The sequence below is a fragment of the Vombatus ursinus genome, unplaced genomic scaffold (genome assembly GCF_900497805.2).
Source record: "Vombatus ursinus unplaced genomic scaffold, bare-nosed wombat genome assembly UNPS02014821.1, whole genome shotgun sequence".
Classification (NCBI taxonomy): Eukaryota; Metazoa; Chordata; class Mammalia; order Diprotodontia; family Vombatidae; genus Vombatus; species Vombatus ursinus.
The window spans coordinates 37,889,691-37,905,729 of NW_020954599.1; the positions used below are offsets into that span (position 1 = coordinate 37,889,691).

Consider the following 16,039-nt stretch of genomic DNA (forward strand, 5'->3'; position numbering starts at 1 on the left):
GGTAGTTGATTTGCTTAGTAGAGGAAGTTCCTCAAGTAGGAATTTTCTACCCTATCTCAGGTCCCAAGTAGCTCCTTCAACAATTTAAAACATTAAAGTTTAGGAGGAGAAAAAAAAATCTGCAGTACCTTAGGAAGCATGAGAATTATGGTTATTTAGCTCATTTAAAAAAAATACTTCTATTTGATCATTGAAAGGAAGCAGGAGGGAAAATGAAAAACATTTATTCCCATTGGAGTACAATAATAATTAAATTAAAAGAAAATATGATGTTTACTGATACTGTATTGATATAGTTTAGTAAAATAGTATATAGTTCTATTTTGTTTCTGAACTTTTGGGCAGTGAAGAGGATTAGAGGGAATCTTATTTCAATCCATTGAAGATTCATGATTTCATTTCAGTAGGCACTTCCTCTATTGATACTGATCACAAACTTTCTGCAACAGCTAGGTGGTGCATGACCACATGATCACAATGTGATCACATGACCACAACTTGATTTCTTCACCTGTCAATTGAGGATAATAATAACACCTATCTCATAAGATTATTGTGAGGGTAAAATAATAAGATGCTTATAAAGCACTTTGCAAACCTGAAAGCACTACGTAAATTGTTCTTGTTGTTATCCAAAAATAATGTTATAATCTATAATGCTTTAACTTTCATTTTAATATATTTGTATATTTTATTTTTGCTAATTTCATATATAAACAATTTTACATTCATATTTTTAAAAATTTTGAGTTAAAAATTCTCTCCCTCCTTCCAGCCCATCCAACCCCCCTTGAAGAAGGAAGCAATTTATATATTATATTTGTGCAGTCATGCAAAACATATTTCCATGTTAGTCATGTTTTGAAAGAAAATGCAGACCAAAAAAAAACAAGAAAAATCAAGAAAATATAAAAAAAGTATGCTTCATTCTACATTCTCCATCAATTCTTTCTCCAGATATGGTTACCATATTTCATTGTGAATCCTTAACAATTGTCTTGGATCATTGTATTGTTGAGAATAGCTGAGTCATTCAAAGTTATTCATTGCAAAATATTGATCTTATTGTGTACAATGATGTCATGGTTCTTCTCACTTCACTTTACAACAATTCATGTAAGTCTATCTAGGTTTTTCTGAGAGCATCCAACTCATCATTTCTTATAGTACAGTAGTATAATATTCCATCATGATAATATACCACAACTTGCAGCCATTCCTCAATTTATGGGCATTCTCTCAATTTCCAAGTCTTTACCACCATTAAAAGAGCTGGTATAAATATTTTTGTACATATAGGTCCTTTTCATTTTTTTTTGTCTTTTTGTGATACAGACCTAGTAGTGGCATTACTAAGGCAAAGAGTAAGCATGATTTTATAGCCCTTTTCGGCATAGTTCCAAATTGTTCTCCAGAATGGTTAGATCAGTTCACAACTCCACCAAGACTGCATTAATATCTAAATTTCCCCACATTCCCTCCACCATTTCTCATTTTTCTTTTCTGTCATGATAAATGTGAAGTGACTCCTCAGACATATTTTAATGTGTATTTCTCTAATCAGTTGTGATTTAGAACTTTTTTTCATGACTATAGATTGCTTTGACTACTTTATCTGAGCTGCTTAGTGTTCATATATTTTGACCATGTGTCAATTTGGAAATGGGTCTTATTTTTAAAATTTAAGTCAGTTTCCTATATATTTGAAAATGAGGGCTTTATAAGAGAAATTTGCTATATTTTTTCCCACACTTATGATAAGTAATTGTGTATTTCCCTCCCTCCAATCCCTCTTCCCCTATTTAACCTACTGTCTCTTGTAAACCTATCTAGCCTCAATCCATAATTTACTTTCCCCCCAATTTACTTTCCATTCTATCATCCCCCTCACTTTTCTTTTTCCTTTCCTCTCTTATTTTCCTGAAGGACAAGACAGATTTCTATATACAACTGAATGTGTATGCTATTCGATCTTTGAACCAATTCCAATGAGAATAAGTTTAAAAAGTACTTCCCTCCACTTCCCCCATCTTCCCCTTTATTGTAAAAGCTCTTTCATGCCTCCTTTATGTGAGATAATTTAGCTAATCCTGCCTCTCCCTTTCCCCTTCTCTCAATGTATTTCTCTTTCTCACTAAATATTTTTAAATATATGTGAAAAGCAGAGCCAAGATGGTTGAGGGAAGCCAGGAAGTTGACTGAGTTCTCCCCACTTTGCCTCAGAAACAAAGTTAAATCAAGGCTCTGATGCTGGAGAGGTAGAACCCACACAAAGATACAATAAAACAATTTTGCAACTTATGACAATTTAGAGAGGACTTAAGAAAATGTCTTATGTAAAAAGGTAGCACAGACCAGTGGAAACAGTGTCTGGGTGAGCCAGCAAGAGGCTCTTAGCCACAGCACAGATCGACAACCAAGGCCCCTTGGTCCTGGCTCAGCAGGCCAGCAGTGAAGCCTCCAACCCCAGCACAGAAAACCAATTGAAAGACCTGGAGCCCTGGCACAGGCATGACTAGGCTGGGCTACCCCAATGCAGTGGGCAAGAGACAAGCACCTGAGGCCCAAGAGCAGAAGGCCAGTGACCAGGCCCCTGGCCACCAAAATAAGAAGCTTGGGATAATGCTCCCTATGCCCCAGGAGTGGAGCTCCACTTTAAAAGTCACAAAATAGGCTGAAAAATGAGTAAGTAACAGAAGAGAGCACCAGTCACAGAAAGCTACTATGGAAATGGGAAAAATCAAAACACAAACTCAGAAGAGGAAAACATTGTCACACTGCCTATGTATAAAGCCTCAAAGGGGAGTATAAATTCATCTCAATCCCAAAAATTCTCTTGTAAGAACTCAAAAATGATTTAAAAAATCAAGTAAGAGAAGTAGGAAAAAAATTGGGAAAATAAATGAGATTTATGCAGAATTATGAAAACAGTCAACAGTTTGGAAAAAGAAGAACAAAAATTGACTAAAATAACTGACCTCAAAAATAGCTCCAGGAGATATAATTTAAGAATTATTGAGGGGCACAATACAAAAAGAGGTTGGGCAGCATCTTTCAAGAAATTATCAAGGAAAACTGCCCTGATATCCTAGAACCAAGGGACAAAATAGTCATTGAAAGAATCCACCAATCACCTCCTGAAAGAGATTCTGAAATGAAAAGGATGAATTCACCACCAATGAAAAGAAGTTAGAGAAATAATTAGGAGTTAACAGAAGAGAAAATAAAATACTTAAGTAAACCCATTTTAGAAAAAGAAATTGAATAAGACAACAATGAACTCCCTAAAAAAAAACTCCAGAGCCAGATAGATTTACATGTGAATTCTACCAAACTTTTTCACAACAATTAATTCTAATACTATGTAAACTTTTTGGAAAAATGGAAGAGTCTTATCAAATTAGTTTCACAATTATTTTTTAAATTTTATTTATAAATCAATTTTCTTAATTTTCTTAATTGATGGAAAATTTTTTAAAAAAAATATTAGAATAGGTAGACTCTATATCAGCAAGCATTGTATATGATGGGGATAAGCTAGAAGCATTTCCAATAAGATTGAGAGTGAAACAGGGATGTCCATTATCACCACTGTTATTCAATATTGTACTAGAAATGTTAACTTTAGCAATAAGAGAAGAAAAAGAAATTGAAGGAATTAGAATAGGCAAAGGAGAAACAAAGCTATCACTTTTTGCACATGATATGATAGTATACTTGTAGAATCCTAGAGAATCAAGTAAAAAATTACTTGAAATAATAAATAAATTTAGCAAAGTTACAGGCTATAAAATAAACCCATATAAACCCTTGGCTTTTCTTTATATTAGTAATAAAGCTCAACAGCAAGACATAGAAAGATAAATTCCATTTAAAGTTACTGTAAACATTATAAAATATTTGGTAGTCTACCTGCCTAAACAAACTCAAGAACTATATGAACATAATTACAAAACACTTCACACAAATAAAGTCAGATCTAAATAATTGGAAAAATATCAGTTGCTCATGGGTAGGCAGAGCTAATATAATAAAAATGACAATTCTACCTAAGTTAATTTACTTATTCAGTGCCATACCATTCAAACTACCAAAAAATTATCTTATATACTTACAAAAAAGAATAGTAAAATTCTTCTGGAAGAACAAGAAGTCCGGAATATCAAGGGAAGTAATGAAAAGAAATGCAAGGAAGGTGGTCGAGCTGTACCAGATTTTAAATTGTATTATAAATCAGCAATAATCAAAACTATTTGGTAGTGGCTAAGAAATAGAGTGATGGATCAGTGGAACAGGTTAGGTATGCAAGACACAATTTTCAATAACTATAGTAATCTACTATTTGATAAATCCAAAGACTCCAGTTCCTGTGATAAGAACTGACTATTTAACAAAAACTTCTGGGAAAACTGAAACTATGATGGCAGATACCAGGCATAGACCAACATCTTACACCCTATACCAAGATAAAGTCAAAATGGGTACAGGATTTAGATATAAAGACTAATACTATAAGCAAACTAGGAGAGCAAGGAATCAGATCAAAGGAGAAAGGAAGAATTTATGACCAAACAAGAGATAGAGAACATTATGAAATGCAAAATGGGTGATTACATTAAGGTAAAAAAAGTTTTTGTGCAAACAAAGGCACTGCAACCAAGATTAGAAGGGAATTAAAAAGCTGGGAAACAATTTTTAGAGCCAGTATCTCTGATAAGTGGTGTCTACCTAAAATCATTAGCAAGCATTATATGTTATGGGGATAATCTAGAAGCCCAGTAAAAGCAGGGGTGAAGTAAAGATGCCCATTATCACCATTGCTATTCAATATTCTATTAGAAATGTTAGCTTTAACAATAAGAGAAGAAAAAGAAATTGAAGGAATTAGAACAGGCAATGAGGAAACAAAATGATTACTATTTGCGGACGATATGAATGTATACTTAGAGAATCAACTAAAAAAACTACTTGAAATAATTAACAACTTTGGCAAGCTTGCAGGATATAAAATAAACTAACATAAATCATTGGCATTTCTGTATATTACCAACATAGCCCAGTAGCAATATAAAAAGAGAAATTCCATTTCAAATAACTGTAGATAATATGAAATATTTGCAAATCTATCTGCTATGATAAACCCAAGAAATGAATGAACATAATTACAAAACACTTTTTACACAAATAAAGTCAGATCTAAGCAATTAGAAAAATAGCAATTGCTCATGCGTAGGCTTAGATAATATAATAAAATGGCTACTCTACCTAAATCAATTTGCTTATTCAGTGCCGTGCCAATCAGACTACCCAAAAGCATTTTATAGAGTAAGAAAAAGTAATAACAAAATTAATCTCAAAGAACAGAATATGAAGAATATCAAAGGAATTAATGACAAAAAAAGGGAAAGGAAGGTGGCCCAATTATATCACATCTAAAACTATATTATAAAGCAGCAATCATCGAAAATATTTGGTACTAAGAAATAGAGTGGTGGATCAGTGAAATAGGTTAGGTACACAAGACACAGTAGTCAATGACTACAGTAATCTCCTGTTTCATTAACCTAAAGACTCCAGCTTCTGAAACAAGAACTCACCATTTGACAAAAACTGCTGGGAAAATTGGAAAATAGTATGGCAGAAACTAGGCATAGAACAACATCTCACGCCCTATACCAAGACGAGATAGAAATGGGCACATGTCTTAGACCAGAGCTTCTTAATTTTTTTTCCATGTGTGACCTATTTTTGCCCAAGGAACTTTTCTGTGACTCTGGGTATATAGGTATATAAAATAGGTATGTAAATCAAACATGTACTGATAATAATTCTTAAAGCAATTTATCTTAAAGCAATTATTTGGTATACATAAAATTTTACCATTTATTAAAGAAAAAAACAATTTTGCATACTAATAAGATGGATGTGCTTGTCTATTTTAAGTAAAGAATTAAATCTGGGTAGATTATTTGATACTGAAAAATGCAAAACATCTACAACATTTTTCAGAGTTGATCAATATTTTGATTTTATAATCATCAATGCTGAAAATGTTGCTTCACATAAGTATGTAATACAAAATGGTAGAAGTATGTTTAGGGCCATTTCAGAAATTGTTGGAAATTCTCTCCTAATCCCAATTCATTGGAAACTCAAGTTTTAAGCCTGCATTGCTTGATGACTCAGCAAATTTTTCTTGAATTTTGAATGGCAGATGACTGACACTTTATTATTTCAATTCAATATGGTTTATGAACTCAATTTAGTTTTTTAGAATCAAAATTTGAAGGAAAGTACTTCAGAAATTGTGTCTCTAGGCACTTCAGATGATCAATTATAACTCTTACCATTAAATCATTGGAAAGGTTATTTCCAATTATAAAATCTTTTGTAACTGTAAACATTTTTAAAGAATAATTTTCCACCCTATTCTTCCATATGTGGGTCTCATTTCTAATATATATAGAGAACCGAGTCAAATTTATAAGAATAAAAGTCATTCTCCAATTGATAAATGGTCAAAAGATATGAACAGGCAGTTTTCAGATGAAGAAATTAAAGATATCTATAGTTATTTGAGAAAAATGTTCTAAATCACTATTGATGGGATAAATGTAAGTCAAAATAACTTTGAAGTATTACATCACACCTATCAGATTGGCTAACATGACAAAACAAGAAAATGATAAGTGTTGGAGAAGATGTGGGAAAATTTGAACATTAATGCATTGTTGGTGGGGTTGTGAACTGATCCAACCATTCTGGAGAGCAATTCGGAATTATGCTCAAAGAACTATAGAACTGTGCATACCCTTTGATCCAGCAATACCCCTATTCAATCTCTATCCCATAGAGATCCTAAAAAGAGAGGAAAGGACCCACATGTACAAAGATATGTACAGCAGCTTTTTTTGTGGTGGCAAAGAACTGGAAATTGTGAGGATGCCCATCAACTAGGAAATGGCTGAACAAGTTGTGGCACAAGTATGTAATGGAATACTCTTGTTTTGTAAGAAATAATGAGTAGGCAGATTTCAGAAAAACTTGGAAAGACTTGCATGAACTGATGCTGAGTAAAGTGAGCAGAATGAGAACATTGTACATAGTATCAGCAACATTACATGAAGACCAATTATTGTAGACTCAGCTCTTCTCAACAATACAATGATCCAAGACAATTCCAAAAGATTTGTGATTGAAAATGTTATCCACATCCAGAGAAAGAGCTATGGAGTCTGAATAGAGATTGAAGCATGCTATTTTCACTTTTTTTGTTTTTTTTTCTTTCTTGTGTTTCTTTCCCTTTTTGTTCTGATTATTCTCTCACAACATGACTGTTGTGGAAATACGATTAATATGATTGTACATGTATAACACATATCAGATGGCCTGCTATGTTGGGGAGGTATTTGGAGAGGGAGGAAAAATTTGGAAATCAAAATCTTGCAAAAGTGAGTGTTGAAAACTATCTTTACATGTAATTGGGGAAAATAAGTGCAAAGTAAAGGAATTGGGAATAAACTTTCAAAAAAGACATTTTAGAAATACTATATTAAAATATGATAAAACCATCCAGGTGGTACCCTTGTTGATGAATCTTTTTCCATAATATTTGAATGTTTAGGCATGCCTTAAAGCTCTAGCCACTTCAGTGTACCTTATTATTGATTCCAGATTTGACCTACGTAGGAATAGAAGCTTTTATAGTTGAATTGTCTAACAGAATAAATAAACTTTAAAAAACCCTAAACAGCTTTCTCTATTCATAATATCATCAGTTGCTCAATTTCTTGTCATGAGAGGATTTATAAGTGACTTAAAAATAGGAAAGATTATATTTTGAGTGGTATAATTATTGTTTCACAAAATGCTATGCATCTGAGTTGGAAATAAAACTGAATTATACAGCATTTTCCTCTCCACCAAAAAATGTACAAGGTATTCCAGATATCATTATTACATTATTAATTATGAATCAGAAATAACCATTTAATGAATGAAAATAATTATATAGACATAATGCAACTACATTGCTTTTATATGAGTGAATTTCTTATTACAAAATTAACATTTAGCTTTGCTCTGACTCACACCTTTATTTTAATTATAAATAGGGAATTGAACAATTATTTGAATAGTTCAAGGAAAAAAAAAACAACTTTGCACTTGTCAAAAGTTCAAATGTTACTTCTGGGTTAGAATTATCCAGCTCCATCATTTATATTTATCATATGAACTGAATTATAAATTTAGCTTCATTGCATTGTATACTTTGTGGATTCAGCCTTAAATTAGAGAAGAAAAAATGAAATAGTGTCTTTGTTCTTTGGAATACCATTAGAAAACTGCATATCACTTGGTTAAATAAATTAAAATGTTAAGCTAATAATTTATTTGACATAGGTTCTCCTTGGATATGTGCATATCTGCCAAATAGCCACTGATGATGCATTTTCATCTGTCTGATATCAAATAGTAAGAATTTTAAATTGGGTTCATTTATATAGTCCAATATAGATAATCCAATCCAATCTAATAAGCATTTACAACATATGTAATATGTATAGAGCACTGAATTAGGCACCTTCAAATACCTTAAAGTCTACCAGGGTATTTACTTTTGATTTTCTTTTACAGGAAAAGCAACTTAAAACAAAACAAATAGGTATACACATCACAATTTGATGAATAGGAAGAGAGTAACAGCCATTATGTTGATGTTAACAATTCAAGACACTTTGGTTCACTTGGATGTTTGATATCATACAATAATATTTTCTTACATTTTACTTTTTAGAGACATAACAGACAATAAAATGCCAGTGTAATAACATTTTTTGTGGAGAGGAAGATTGTTATAATAGGTAAAGTTCTGGGTTTGGAGTCAGGAATACCTGGGTACCTATGCTGCCAGTGCCAAGAGTTTTGAGATCTTGGGAAAGTGACAATCTCTTTCAGTCTGACTTTCCTCATATTTGAATTGAAAAACATAAAGGCACCCATGTCACATGAACATCATGGAACTCACATAAAATATTGTACATAAATCATTATGCAAAGCTTAGTGTGTTGTATAAATGTTAACTATTATTATTGACTAGTTATTCCCATTAAACTCTTCATGCATATAGCACAGGTCTGGGAGTTTGTCTAATTGATGAAAAGCACCAGACAAAAGTTGCTTAATTTTAGAAATTTAATTATTTTTATCATTAAAACATAAGAACTGTATGGTTATCTGGTTAATAGTACAAAAGTAGAATTTTCAAATGATCCCTCTTCCCCCTCAAAAAAGGGAGGTGGGAGAGTTAATTGATAATCAATAGGAAAGATTTTCACATAAGCAGTTCTTGCTTAAATTACGATATCTATTTATTTTGCAGAGAAGAGGGGGATAGAACAATACTATCATTCTTTTTCCTATAATCACATGTATCTATTAAAGGAAAGTCTGATAAAAAACACATGTCTGTTTCTCTATAATTGCAATAAATGATTCCCTTCATCAATCTAATTTGCTTTTCTTTTTTTTTTAATAAAAAAGACAGATACAAATTGGATATTTTAAAGTAAATGATTCAGAAACATAGTAAAAGCCAGAGATGTCTTTACATTATCTGACAGTAATGAAAAACTGGCTACAAATATAATAAAATGTTATTTATTTAGATGTTTATAGGTCATTCCAACCAGTTGCCCTGGCACATGAATTTACCCCCAATATTTTCTTTGTGGCATTAATGAAAGGCAAAATGAATTACACAAGTGACCAAGTTTTTAACTTTTCTTTCTTTACCTCTGAAATAATACCTATAATGAATGCTAGACATGAGGTTGCTACAGTGAATTACAGATTTGAATGATACCAAGACATTGGCTTAGCATGGTACACTGAGACAAAGATTAAGAATCTAGCCCATCTACAAATTCAGGAGACTCACTGAGATCCTGGAAAGCAAGATCCCCACCATGCAGCAGTGGTCTAATAGATGTCATGTGCAACAAATCAGAATCCAAGAAACAAAATGAATGTCAAGTAGTTGACTTGAATTGTTTCATTCTCTAAATAGATTTTGGTCATTTTTGATGGAGACTGGTATTGACAAAAAGCTCTCCACTTGTTCCTCAGTCATATTGTTGAAAACTATGTTGGAAAATCCCATTTTCTGTGTTTAGAGTGAGGTACAATTAGGTGTATGTACTTGTCAGGTTTTCTGTAGCCTGTTTTCATAAGTATATTGATTTAAAAAAAACTGTATTATCATCGGTATTAATCATTTCATCAATTATTTATTTTTAATAGATATTCCCTTTTGAAAGACTGAATGCTTTATTTGAATTAGAAAGGTAGAGATTTGTATCCTGGCTTTTCTATTTACTGCCTATGATATCTTGGATAAGTAATTTATCTTTTCTTAACTTCAGTTTCCTCACCTGTAAAATAAAGGAGTAGGAGAAAATGAACTCTAATAGTCCTTCCAGCTCTAAACAGTATCAATCAACAAGCATTTTTTCAGCATCTACTACATGGCTGGCATCCTGCTAGGTCCTGAGGATACAAATATAATAAGTAAGGCAATCACAACTCACAAAGAACTTACAATACTTCTTTTTTTTGAAATTTGTCTTATTTTAAACTTAACAAACATAAAAATTAAACGGTCATTGCCATGTACATCGTAGAACAGGAAAAACAATATTGTATATGAAACTGCAGAGCTCTATTGTGTTCAGCCCACTTTTATTTTAAATATATAAGTTTATAGGGGAGGAGCCAAGATGGCACAGTGAAAGCAGTGACTTGATTGAGCTCTCCCCCAAAACCCTCCAAATGCCTGTAAAAAAAATGGCTCTAAATAAATTATAAAGCAGCAGAACTCACAAAAAGACAGAGTGAAACAAATTTTCAGCCCAAGACAACCTGGATGGTTGATTGGAAAGGTATGTTGCACCGGGAGGGGAGAGGAGTACAGTGTGGTAGCATGGGCCCACAGGCCTCAGCGAATCTGGAGCAGGCCTCAGAGGGCTGAATCATGGGCAGCTAAGGAAGTTTTCAGACTTCTCAACCCATGAACACCAAAGACAACTCAGGTCAGTAGGAAAAGTCTGTGATTGCAGTGAGAGAAGGGGCTAGGTCTCAGTCACAAGTCCTGAGTGCAGCCTCTGGGGGCGGCTACCTCCTGAGCTACCAGCCCACAGAATGAGGGGGGATCTAGTGGCTGATAAGAGGGGGATTTCAGGGATCTCTTTGTCAGTGCTGAGGCATGAATCTCTTGCTCTGCCCATGCTTGGATCTGGGTCACAGTTCTGAGGGGGTGTCCTGGGGTGAGGAAGAGTGCTGGTGTGGTGGAGCTGGTTGTGGTGGTGGAGAGGAAACACCTCTCCCCTTATCATACCACCTTGGAAGACCTGAAAATTTACAGTTCCCTAGAAGTACCTCTGAAAACAGCTGTACAAACCCACTAAGCTTGGGACAGTACATTCTCCACATTGGAAGTAGACTCTTACCTTAAGAAAGAGTTTAAACTCAAGTAATTGGCTGGGATCATGAATAAGCAGCACAAAAAGAGTCAGACTGTATTATCTTACTTTGGTGACAAAGAAGATCAAAACATACAACCAGAATAAGACAACAAAGTCAAAGCTCCTGCATCCAAAGCCTCCAAGAAAAATATGAATCAGTCCCAGGCCTTGGAAGAGCTCAAAGGGGATTTTGAGAATCAAGTAAGAGAAGTAGAGGAAAAACTGAGAGTGTTGCAAGAAAATCATGAAAAACAAGTCAATGGCTTGCTAAAGGAGACCCAAAAAAATACTAAAGAAAATAACACCTTAAAAAATAGCCTAACCCAAATGGCAAAAGAGGTCCAAAAAGTCAATGAGGAGAAGAATGCCCTAAAAAGCAAAATTAGCCACATGGAAAAGGAAGTCCAAAAGCTTACTGAAGAAAATACTTCCTTAAAAATTAGAATAGAGCAATTGGAAGCTAGTGACTTTATGAGAAATCAAGACACTGTAAAACAAATCCAAAAGAATGAAAAATTAGAAAACAATGTGAAATATCTCATTGGAAAAACAACTGACCTGGAAAATAGATCCAGGAGAGAGAATTTAAAAATTATTGGACTATCTGAAAGCCATGATCAAAAAAAAAGAGCCTAGACATCATCTTTCAAGAAATTATTCAAGAAAACTGACCTGATATTTTAGAACCAGAGGGCAAAATAGAAATTGAAAGAATCCAGTGATCTCCTCCTGAAAGAGATCTCCAAAGGAAAACTCCTAGGAATATTGTAGCCAAATTCCAGAGCTCCCAGGTCAAGGAGAAAATATTACAAGCAGCCAGAAAGAAACAATTCAAATATTGTGGAAACACAATCAGGATAACACAAGATTTAGCAGCTTCTACATTAAGTGACCATAGGGCATGGAATATAATATTCTGGAGGACAAAGGAGAATCACTTACTCAGCAAAACCGAGTATAATTCTTCAGGGGAAAAAAATGGTCATTCAGTGAAATAGAGGACTTTCAAACATTCTTGATGAAAAGACCAGAACTGAATAGAAAATTTGACTTTCAAATACAAGACTCAAGTGGAACATGAAAAGGTAAACAGGAAAGAGAAATCATAAGAGACTTATTAAAGTTGAAGTGTTTACATTCCTGCATGGAAAGATGATATTTGTAATTCATGAGACCTTTGTCAGTATTAGGGTAGTTGTAGGGAAAAAATTATATGTATGTATAGAAAAATAGATACATAGATAGATAGATAGAGAGCACAGGGTGAGTTGGAGATGAAGGGATCATATCTGGAGAATAAAATTAAGGGGTAAAAGGATTATACTAGGAGAAGGAGAAAGGGAGAGGTAGAACAGAGTAAATTATCCCACAAAAGACAGAAAAGAAAAGGCTCTTACAGTGGAGGGGAAATGGGGAATGTGAGAGGGAATGAATGAATCTTATTCTCATAGGATTTGACTTAAGGTGGGAATAACATACACATTCAATTGGGTATGGAAATCTGTCTTACCCTGAGAGTGCGGGGATGATAGAGAGGAGGACAGATTGGGAAAGGGAGTAATCAGAAGCAAATACTTCTGAGGAGGGACAGGGTCAAAAGAAAGAGTAGAATAAATGGGGGAGGGCAGGATAGGATTAAGGGAAATAGAGTTAGTTTTTTTACAGTATGTCTACTATAGAAGTGTTTTGCATAACTGCACATGTATAACCTATATTGGGTTGCTTGCCTTTTCAATGAGGGTGGGTGGGGAGGGAGGAAGGGAGAAAATTTGGAACCCAAAGTTTTAAAAACAAGTGTTTAAAAAAAGTTTTCATATGCAACTGGGAAATAAGAAATAAAGAAATCTATCCAGCCCTACAGGAAAATAGAAGGGGAAGGGGATAAGAGAAGAGGGGAAGAGATAGAAGGGAAGGCAAACTAGGGAAAGGGGTATTCAGAATGCATGCCATCTTGGGGTGGGGGGAGGGACGAGACGGGGTGAAAATTTGGAACTCAAAATCTTGTGGAAATAAATGTTGAAAACTAAAAATAAATAAATTTGTTAATGAAAAAAATAAATATATAAGTTTGAATTGATGCTTTAAAGCTGTCCTGCTTGTCTGTGTTGTATGAAATGAGAGAATGTTAGCACTCTCCTTGGTAAAATTGGAAGAGGTCCTAGTAGCCTTTATAACACATAAGGTTAAGGCATTGACATCTACTCTGTGGTAGCTAACCATATTTTTCAGGTAACTAGGAGACAAAGTGGATAGAGTACTTGACCTGAAGTCAGAAAGACTCATCTTCCTGAGTTCAAATCTGGCCTCTTATACTTACTAATTGTGTAACCCTGAGCAAGTCACTTAACCCTGTTTGCCTCTGTGCCTCTTCTGTAAAATGAGCTGGAGAAGGAAATGGCAAACCACTCCAATATCTGCCAAGAAAACCCCAAATGGGGTTGTGAATAATCACTCTCAACTGAACAACAAAGTTTGTCTATACTTCTTTTTGTTCTCTAAATTTAAAAAGAAAATAATGCCTCGGTGACATTCCTTTTTTTTTTTACCACTTTATCCCCATCTCTCCCCACTCCATCCCACCTTTTGCTCTCCTATCTACTCCCATTGGAAGTAGAAACAATTAAATTAGGGGAAGCCCTAATTAAACAAAAAATGTATTCAAAGAAAATAAATTCTCTTATTAACTGTGTCCAAAATGCATGATGCATATGGACTCCATCAGCTTTCTGTTTAGAGGTCAGTGACATGATTTATCATCAGTCCTTTGGAATAATGGTTGTACCATTGATTAAAATTTTTTTTAAAAATGTTCTTTATAATATTTTTATTATGGTATAACTTGTTTACGTGATTCTGCTGATTTCACGCTGTATCAACTCATATAGGTCTTCACAGATGCTTCCAAAACTAAAGGAACTTATCCTCTAACAGGGGACACAGCAAGGACATATATTGGCAAATAATATGATCCCTAAAACATGGCTTGCCCCAATCTGCCAAGAATTCATTATTGTCAGCACACATTTTGTCCCAAACTTCTATGACTGATTGGTCTATGGGAATCCAGGTTGAAGATGAGGTTTTTCTTTTTTCTCAGAGGTCAGTGCAAGAGCAGACTTTCTGCTGAGCACTGAGTAGTGTTTGAGCAGAAGCATTAAAGACAGAACATACAAACAGGCAGAACTCTTTGTAGTGATGAAATCGGAAATATCCAAGAGAGAAACATATCTGCAATGTGAACTAAAAGGTTGAGATGAATGAAAGAGGGATCATTCAGATCATCTGACAAGACCCTGAGTTCTAAGACTCCTTTAGTTGTATACTGAGTGAAGAAGCAGAAAAATACCTGATCTTGACTCTTACTTCATATGGAGCATGATGTACATGCAACAAGCTCCAAATTTTACACACACACACACACACGCACATGCACACACACATATACACATGGATGTATATATACATAAACATATATGAGTATACATGAGTTGTATATTTTTCATGTATATGGATACCCATGTGTTGATTGTGGCTATAATCTAAGTAGTATTTATCATCTTGGTAAAAAAAAACAGATAAAAATAGAAAATATTGAAGTAATAATACTGGAATGATTTTTTTCTAAAACTGTACAAAAAATAAAGATATTTTGGGGGGTTTATTGCACAGAAATGTTGGTAAAAACATTTTGCATATTAATTGTTCAATTATAACTACATTCCACGAAGCGTATTTGCACAACTAAATACTAAATTTTTCCCCCAGGCCCTTTTGTCTTGATCCTTACCTCTCTTTCCACCCAGTTCATTGAATAAATCCCCTGTGATTCCATTCTAAATGAAGTCTATTTTGCATAGTTCAACCTCTTCTCCTTCTCTCAAAAAAGCAATTTCAAAGGATTTTATTGGAAGAATATTGCATCTATTAGTTTTATATCCCAAAGAGATCAAATAAAAGGGGAAAGACTCATGTATACAAATATATTTGTAGTAGTTCTTTTAGCAGTTGTACATAAGTAGAAACTGAGGGTTTACTAACTGTATCAGGTGGGAATGGATGAACAAATTATGATGTGTGAGTGTGATTGAATACTCATGCCATAAGAAACAATGAAAAGAATGGCTTCAGAGAAATCTCAGAAGTATGAACCAATGCCAAGTGATCAGAACAAGGATAATAAATTATATAATATTAACATTATAAAGACAAAAAGAAAAAAATAACTTTGGAAGATTGTAGAACTCTGATCAATGAAATAACCAAACACAATTCCAGAGGACCCATGGAGAAGCATGTTGCCCACTTCCTAACAGAAAAAAAAATATGGAAGCAGGGTATAGTTTAAGATATTTGATTTTGGACTTGATCGACTATTTTTCTTAGCTATGTATATTTTTTAGGAGTTTTGATTTTCTTTTCTTTCCCTCCTATGTGGGGGAAGGGCAGATGTAGGAAGGAGGTAATTTTTTTTTGTTCATTAAAAAAGTTAAATTTTAAAATAGAGCTATTGCATCAA

General features: G+C 33.8%; 1 non-coding gene across 1 annotated transcript; it reads left to right on the plus strand.

The window, feature by feature from the left end:
- Nucleotides 1–13,625: 13,625 nt before the first annotated feature.
- On the plus strand, nt 13,626–13,751 carry LOC114024598. Its single transcript, XR_003566925.1, has one exon. It is a non-coding gene; the product is annotated as a U6atac minor spliceosomal RNA (small nuclear RNA).
- Nucleotides 13,752–16,039: the final 2,288 nt, after the last annotated feature.